Source organism: Triticum dicoccoides, chromosome 2B (assembly GCF_002162155.2).
Source record: "Triticum dicoccoides isolate Atlit2015 ecotype Zavitan chromosome 2B, WEW_v2.0, whole genome shotgun sequence".
NCBI classification, from domain to species: Eukaryota; Viridiplantae; Streptophyta; class Magnoliopsida; order Poales; family Poaceae; genus Triticum; species Triticum dicoccoides.
In genome coordinates this window covers 773,763,740-773,773,142 of record NC_041383.1, presented here as the reverse complement: position 1 = coordinate 773,773,142, position 9,403 = coordinate 773,763,740, and positions in this window count along the sequence as shown.

The window sequence follows — 9,403 nt, the reverse complement described above, 5'->3', positions numbered from 1 at the left end:
ACTCATAGATGGATCTTGGTGAAACCGTAGAAAATTTTTAATTTTCTGCAACGTTCCCCAACAGTGGCATCATGAGCTAGGTCTATGCGTAGTTCTCTATTGCACGAGTAGAACACAATTTTGTTGTGGGCGTAGATTTTGTCAACTTGCTTGCCGCTACTAGTCTTATCTTGCTTCAGCGGTATTGTGGGATGAAGCGGCGGGACCAACCTTAGTTGAAGTGGATTCGACCGACTAACATGCACTAGTTGCATAAGGTGGCTAGCGGGTGTCTGTCTCTCCCACTTTAGTTGAAGTGGATTCGATGAAAAGGGTCCTTATGAAGGGTAAATAGAAGTTGGCAAGATCACGTTGTGGTTATTCGTAGGTAAGAAAACGTTCTTGCTAGAACCCAATTGCAGCCACGTAAAAGATGCAACAAACATTAGAGGACGTCTAACTTGTTTTTGCAGCAATTGTCATGTGATGTGATATGGCCAGAAGTTGTGATGAATGATGAATGATATATTGTGATGTATGAGATCATGTTCTTGTAATAGGAATCACGACTTGCATGTCGATGAGTATGACAACCGGCAGGAGCCATAGGAGTTGTCTTTATTTTGTATGACCTGCGTGTCATTGAAGAACGCCATGTAAACTACTTTACTTTATTGCTAAACGCGTTAGTCATAGAAGTAGAAGTAGTCGTTGGCGTGACAACTTCATGAAGACACGATGATGGAGATCATGATGATGGAGATCATGGTGTCATGCCGGTGACAAGATGATCATGGAGCCCCGAAGATGAAGATCAAAGGAGCTATATGATATTGGCCATATCATGTCACTACTTTATATAATTGCATGTGATGTTTATTATGTTTATGCATCTTGTTTACTTAGAACAACGGTAGTAAATAAGATGATCCCTTATAACAATTTCAAGAAAGTGTTCCCCCTAACTGTGCACCGTTGCTAAAGTTCGTCGTTTCGAAGCACCACGTGATGATCGGGTGTGATAGATCCTTACGTTCACATACAACGGGTGTAAGACAGTTTTACACATGCAAAAACACTTAGGGTTAACTTGACGAGCCTAGCATGTCCAGACATGGCCTCGGAACATGGAGACCGAAAGGTCGAACACGAGTCGTATGGAAGATACGATCAACATGAGAATGTTCACCGACGATGACTAGTCCGTCTCACGTGATGATCGGACACGGCCTAGTCGACTCGGATCGTGTAACACTTAGATGACTAGAGGGATGTCTAATCTGAGTGGGAGTTCATTAAAATAATTTGATTGGATGAACTTAATTATCATGAACTTAGTCTAAAACCTTTTGCATAATATGTCTTGTAGATCAAATGGCCAACGCTCATGTCAACATGAACTTCAACGCGTTCCTAGAGAAAACCAAGCTGAAAGATGATGGCAGCAACTATACGGACTGGGTCCGGAACTTGAGGATCATCCTCATAGCTGCCAGGAAACAATATGTCCTAGAAGGACCGCTAGGTGACGCTCCCGTCCCAGAGAACCAAGACATTATGAATGCTTGGCAGTCTCGTGCTGATGATTACTCCCTCGTTCAGTGCGGCATGCTTTACAGCTTAGAACCGGGGCTCCAAAAGCGTTTTGAGCATCACGGAGCATATGAGATGTTCGAAGAGCTGAAACTAGTTTTCCAAGCTCACGCCCGGGTCGAGAGATATGACATCTCTGACAAGTCTATAGTTGTAAGATGGAGGAAAATAGTTCTGTCAGTGAGCACATACTCAAGATGTCTGGGTTGCACAACCGTATGACCCAGCTGAATATTAACCTCCCTGATGAGGCGGTCATTGACAGAATTCTCCAGTCGCTCCCACCAAGCTACAAGAGCTTTGTGATGAACTACAATATGCAGGGGATGGTAAAGATCATTCCTGAAGTATTTTCCATGTTGAAGTCAGCAGAGGTTGAAATCAAGAAAGAACATCAAGTGTTGATGGTCAATAAGACCACTAAGTTCAAGAAGGGCAAGGGTAAGAAGAACTTCAAGAAGGACGGCAAGGAGGTTGCCGCGCCTGGTAAGCCAGTTACCGGGAAGAAGTCAAAGAATGGACCCAAACCTGAGACTGAGTGCTTTTATTGCAAGGGGAAGGGTCACTGGAAGCGGAACTGCCCCAAATACTTAGCGGATAAGAAGGCCGGCAACACTAAAGGTATATTCGATATACATGTAATTGATGTGTACCTTACCAGTACTCGTAGTAACTCCTGGGTATTTGATACCGGTGCCGTTGCTCATATTTGTAACTCACAGCAGGGGCTGCGGAATAAGCGGAGACTGGCGAAGGACGAGGTGACGATGCGCGTCGGGAATGGTTCCAGAGTCGATGTAATCGCCGTCGGCACGCTACCTCTACATTTACCCACGGGATTAGTTTTGAACCTTAATAATTGTTATTTAGTGCCAAGTTTGAGCATGAACATTGTATCTGGATCTCGTTTAATACGAGATGGCTACTCATTTAAGTCTGAGAATAATGGTTGTTCGATTTATATGAGAGATATGTTTTACGGTCATGCTCCGATGGTCAATGGTTTATTCTTAATGAATCTCGAGCGTAATACTACACATATTCATAGCGTGAATACCAAAAGATGTAAAGTTGATAACGATAGTCCCACATACTTGTGGCACTGCCGCCTTGGTCACATTGGTGTCAAGCGCATGAAGAAGCTCCATGCTGATGGACTTGTAGAGTCTCTCGATTATGAATCATTTGACACATGCGAACCATGCCTCATGGGCAAGATGACCAAGACTCCGTTCTCCGGAACAATGGAGCGAGCAACCACCTTGTTGGAAATCATACATACCGATGTGTGCGGTCCAATGAGTGTTGAGGCTCGTGGAGGATATTGTTATGTTCTCACTCTCACTGATGACTTGAGTAGATATGGGTATGTCTACTTCATGAAACACAAGTCTGAGACCTTTGAAAAGTTCAAGGAATTTCAGAATGAAGTAGAGAATCAACGTGACCGAAAGATAAAATTCCTACGATCGGATCGTGGAGGAGAATACTTAAGTCACGAATTTGGTACACACTTAAGGAAATGTGGAATCATTTCACAACTCACGCCGCCTGGAACACCTCAGCGTAACGGTGTGTCCGAACGTCGTAATCGCACTTTATTGGATATGATGCGGTCTATGATGTATCTTACCGATTTACCGCTATCATTTTGGGGATACGCTCTAGAGACAGATACATTCACTTTAAATAGGGCACCGTCTAAATCCGTTGAGACGACACCGTATGAATTATGGTTTGGGAAGAAACCTAAGTTGTTGTTTCTAAAAGTTTGGGGATGCGATGCTTATGTCAAGAAACTTCAACCTGAAAAGCTCGAACCCAAGTCGAAAAAATGCGTCTTCATAGGATACCCTAAGGAAACCATTGGGTATACCTTCTACTTAAGATCCGAGGGCAAGATCTTTGTTGCCAAGAACGGATCCTTTCTGGAAAAGGAGTTTCTCTCGAAAGGAGTAAGTGGGAGGAAAGTAGAACTCGATGAAGTACTACCTCTTGAAACGGAAAGTAGTGCAGCTCAGGAAAATGTTCCTGTGATGCCTACACCAACTGAAGAGGAAAATAATGATGATCAAGGTACTTCGGATCAAGTTGCTACTAAACTTCGTAGGTCCACAAGGACACGTTCCGCACCAGAGTGGTACGGCAACCCTGTCCTGGAAATCATGTTGTTAGACAACGGTGAACCTTCGAACTATGAAGAAGCTATGGCGGGTCCAGATTCCAACAAATGGCTAGAAGCCATGAAATCCGAGATAGAATCCATGTATGAAAACAAAGTATGGACTTTGACTGACTTGCCCGATGATCGGTGAGCGATAGAAAACAAATGGATTTTTAAGAAGAAGACGGACGCGGATGGTAATGTTACCATCTATAAAGCTCGACTTGTCGCTAAGGGTTATCGACAAGTTCAAGGGATTGACTACGACGAGACATTCTCTCCTGTAGCGAAGCTAAAGTCCGTCCGAATCATGTTCGCAATTGCCGCATACTATGATTATGAGATATGGCAGATGGACGTCAAAACGGCATTCCTTAACGGACATCTTAAGGAAGAGATGTATATGATGCAGCCGGAAGGTTTTGTCGATCCTAAGAACGCTAACAAAGTATGCAAGCTCCAGCGATCCATTTATGGGCTGGTGCAAGCATCTCGGAGTTGGAACATTCGCTTTGATGAGATGATCAAAGCGTTTGGGTTTATGCAGACTTATGGAGAAGCCTGCGTTTACAAGAAAGTGAGTGGGAGCTCTGTAGCATTTCTCATATTATATGTAGATGACATACTCCTGATGGGAAATGATATAGAACTTCTGGACAGCATTAAGGCCTACTTGAATAAGTGTTTTCAATGAAGGACCTTGGAGAAGCTGCTTATATATTAGGCATCAAGATCTATAGAGATAGATCAAGACGCCTCATAGGTCTTTCACAAAGCACATACCTTGATAAGATTTTGAAAAGGTTCAAAATGGATCAGTCCAAGAAAGGGTTCTTGCCTATGTTGCAAGGTGTGAGATTGAGCTCGGCTCAGTCACCGACCACGGCAAAAGATAAAGAAGAGATGAGTGTCATCCCCTATGCTTCAGCCATAGGATCTATTATGTATGCCATGCTGTGTACCAGACCTGATGTAAACCTTGCCGTAAGTTTGGTAGCAAGATACCAAAGTAATCCCGGCAAGGAACACTGGACAGAGGTCAAGAATATCCTGAAGTACCTGAAAAGGACAAAGGACATGTTTCTTGTTTATGGAGGAGATGAAGAGCTCGTCGTAAAGGGTTACGTCGACGCTAGCTTCGACTCAGATCTGGATGACTCTAAGTCACAAACCGGATACGTGTATATGTTGAATGGTGGAGCAGTAAGCTGGTGCAGCTACAAGCAGAGCGTCGTGGTGGGATCTACATGTGAAGCGGAGTACATGGCAGCCTCGGAGGCAGCGCATGAAGCGATTTGGGTGAAGGAGTTCATCACCGACCTAGGAGTCATACCCAATGCGTCGGGGCCAATCAAACTCTTCTGTGACAACACTGGAGCTATTGCCCTTGCCAAGGAGCCCAGGTTTCACAAGAAGACTAGGCACATCAAGCGTCGTTTCAACTCCATCCGTGAAAATGTTCAAGATGGAGACATAGAAATTTGCAAAGTACATACAGATCTGAATGTCGCAGATCCGTTGACTAAACATCTCTCGCGAGCAAAACATGATCAACACCAGAACTCTATGGGTGTTCGATTCATCACAATGTAACTAGATTGGTGACTCTAGTGCAAGTGGGAGACTGTTGGAAATATGCCCTAGAGGCAATAATAAAAGTATTATTATATTTCATTGTTCATGATTTTGTCTTTTATTCATGCTATAACTGTATTATCCGGAAATCATAATACACGTGTGAATACATAGACCTCAATATGTCCCTAGTGAGCCTCTAGTTGACTAGCTCGTTGTGATCAACAGATAGTCATGGTTTCCTGGCTATGGACATTGGATGCCGTTGATAACGGGATCACATCATTAGGAGAATGATGTGATTGACAAGACCCAATCCTAAGCATAGCACAAAGGTCGGTTAGTTCGTTTGCTAGAGCTTCTCCAATGTCAAGTATCTCTTCCTTAGACCATGAGATCGTGTAACTCCCGGATACCGTAGGAGTGCTTTGGGTGTACCAAACGTCACAACGTAACTGGGTGACTATAAAGGTGCATTACATGTATCTCCGAAAGTGTCTGTTGGGTTGACACGGATCGAGACTGGGATTTGTCACTCCGTGTTACGGAGAGGTATCACTGGGCCCACTCGGTAGTGCATCATCATAATGAGCTCAAGGTGGCCAAGTGTCTGGTCACGGGATCATGCATTACGGTACGAGTAAAGTGACTTGCCGGTAACGAGACTGAATGAGGTATTGGGATACCGACGATCGAGTCTCGGGCAAGTAACATACCGTCTGATAAAGGGAATAGTATACGGGGTTGCTTGAACCCTTGACATCGTGGTTCATCCGATGACAACATCGAGGAGCATGTGGGAGCCAACATGGGTATCCAGATCCCTCTGTTAGTTATTGACCTGAGAGCATCTCGGTCATGTCTGCGTGTCTCCCGAACCCGTAGGGTCTACACACTTAAGGTTCGGTGACGCTAGGGTTATTAGGAAGACTTGTATGTGATTACTGAATGTTGTTTGGAGTCCCGGATGAGATCCCGGACGTCACGAGGAGTTTCGGAATGGTCCGGAGGTAAAGATTTATATATGGAAAGTTGTTAAACGGACTCCGGAAAGTTTCGGGGGCATACCGGTATTGTACCGGGGCCACCGGAAGGGTTCCGGGGGTCCACCGGGAGGGGCCACCCCTCCCGGGGGGGCACATGGGCTGTGTGGGAGAGGGAGCCAGCCCCTGGTGGGCTGGGCACGCCTCCCCACCTAGGCCCATGCGGCTAAGGCATGGGAGGGGGAAACCCTAAAGGGGGCACCCCCCTAGCTTGGGGGGCAAGCCTCCCCTCTTTCCCCTCTCCCTTTGGCCGCCGCCCCCCTCTAGGGTTTCCCCTAGAGGGCCGGCCCCCCTTGCCCCTTCCCCTATAAATAGAGGGGTGAGGGGAGGGCAGCCGCACTATAAGCCAAGGCGCAGCCCCTCCCCTCCCCAACACCTCTCCTCCTCCGTACGTGCTTGGCGAAGCCCTGTCGGAGTACTGCTGCACCAACAACACCACGCCGTCGTGCTGCCGTTGGAGCTGTCTTCCTCAACCTCTCCTTCCTCCTTGCTGGATCAAGACGGAGGAGACGTCGCCCGTACCATACGTGTGTTGAACGCGGAGGTGCTGTCCGTTCAGCACTTGGTCATCGGTGATCCGAATCACGTCGAGTACGACTCCATCATCACCATCCCCTTGAACGCTTCCGCACACGATCTACAAGTGGTATGTAGATGCAAACTCACTCCCTTGACTCGTTGCTTAGATGAACTCATAGATGGATCTTGGTGAAACCGTAGAAAATTTTTAATTTTCTGCAACGTTCCCCTACAATATACCCCTCCACCTCCTCTTCTTTCGTGGAGAGAGCCATCAGAACAAACCTACACTTCCAAATTACCATTTCTGAGAGAGTACCACCTACTCATGTGTTGAGGCCAAGATATTCCATTCCTACCATATGAATCTTGATCTCTAGCCTTCCCCAAGTTGCTTTCCACTCAAATCTTCTTTCCACCAGATCCAAATCCTATTAGAGAGAGTTGAGTGTTGGGGAGACTATCATTTGAAGCACAAGATTGAGGAGTTCATCATCAACACACCATTTGTTACTTCTTGGAGAGTGGTGTCTCCTAGATTGGCTAGGTGTCACTTGGGAGCCTCCAACAAGATTGTGGAGTTGAACCAAGGAGTTTCTAAGGGTAAGGAGATCGCCTACTTCGTGAAGATCTACCGCTAGTGAGGCAAGTCCTTCGTGGGCGACGGCCATGGTGGGATAGACAAGGTTGCTTCTTCGTGGACCCTTTGTGGGTTGAAGTCTCCATCAACGTGGATGTACAATAGCACCACCTATCGAAACCACGGCTCAAAAATCACCGTGTCTCCAAATTGCGTTTGAAATCTCCAAACCCTTCCCTTTTCATTCTTGCAAGTTGCACGCTTTAATATCCGCTGCTCATATACTCTTTGCATGCTTGCTTGAATTGTGTGAAGATTGCTTGACTTGTGCTAAGATAGCTAAAATCTGCCAAAGACTAAAATTGGGAAAAGGTTAAGTTTTTAATTGGTCAAGTAGTCTAATCACCCCACATCTAGACATACTTCAAGGTCCTACAGAGGTGCCCCCCTTGTGAATCCGAATTGGACAAGGGGTGGGGGCGGCGCCCCCACCGTTCCCTCTCCTACTCCCTCTCCCTTTCACCCTTTGCTACTCCAGAAAGAAGGAAAAAAGGGGGGCGAATCCTACTAGGAGCGGAGTCCTAGTAGGACTCCCCCCTCCATGGCGCGCCCCCTGGTGGCCGGCCTCCTCCCCCTTCCTTTATATACGAGGGCAGGGGGCACCCCAAAGATACAACATTGTCTTAGCCGTGTGTGGTGCCCCCCTCCACCGTGGAGTCCTCTGATAGTATCATCGTAGTGCTTAGGCAAAGCCCTGCGCGGATCACATCACCAACACCGTCATCACGCCGTCGTGCTGACTGAACTCATTAACTCCATCGACACTCTGTTGGATCAAGAGTTCGAGGGGCATCATTGAGCTGAACATGCACAGAACTCGGAGGTGTCGTTCATTCGGTACTTGATCGGTTGATTTGAGAAGACGTTCCACTACATCAAGCGCATTAAGTTAACACTTCCGCTTTCGGTCTATGAGGGTTTTTGGACACACTCTCCCCTCTTGTTTCTATGCATCTCCTTGATAGATCTTGCGTGAGCGTAGGAATTTTTTGAAATTGCATGCTACGTTTCCCAACATAGCTATCCTCAGAAAAGCTGACCTCGCCATCGGCATGGCCACTAGTCTCCAGAGTCACGTGGGATAAAGACTATGGAACCGGAGTCTCGTGGGACAAAGACTCTGGGACCCGAGTCTCATGGGACGAAGGCTCGGCAACCCGAGGCTTGTGAATCGAAGTCCGAGACAGGTCCAAGTGAGATGGGTCCACCTGAGAGGGAGCACTCCTGTGGTTGGGAGAATCAGCTGGGGTGGCGGCGAGGAAGGTGCAGCAGCCTTCCTACCTCTCCTGTCGCCATGTCCACCTCTAGCAGCCCTCTTCGTCTTCCCTCGACCTCTCCCGGTAGAAGAAGAAGCGCCCGCCGGTGTCTGCATATTGTCTGCCAGTGCTCTTCGGAGGTGCTGGGGTGGAATAATAGCACCCCTCCCAGCACACGCCGAGGAAGGAGGCTCGGAGCGCTCTCGACCCGCGCCCACCATCTGTCAACACTTGTAGTGACAAAGAGTAAACAAAATTAGTACAACATAAACATAATAAAAAATTTAAGTGTGCATCATCATCATGAACATAATAAAAAGTTGAATACCTAATAACATGAACTTATTAATAATATATATATTATATATCACTACTAGGAAAACGCTTATAGATAGAAGTTTACAAGTAGCGTTTGTTTATGACCCCACGCTACTAGTAGTTACTAGTAGCGCCGCCTAGAAAGAGCGCTACTGGTAACTGTTAGCAGCAGCGCCTGTTATCTAGCCCCACGCTACTGCTAAGTGTAAAACAACACACCCCCTGATCAATAAATGTTAGCAGCGCTTTTCGCCCAACCAGCGCTATAGCTAGTGGGCTTAGCAGTAGCGCTGGCCCATTGCCCGCGCTGCTGTTA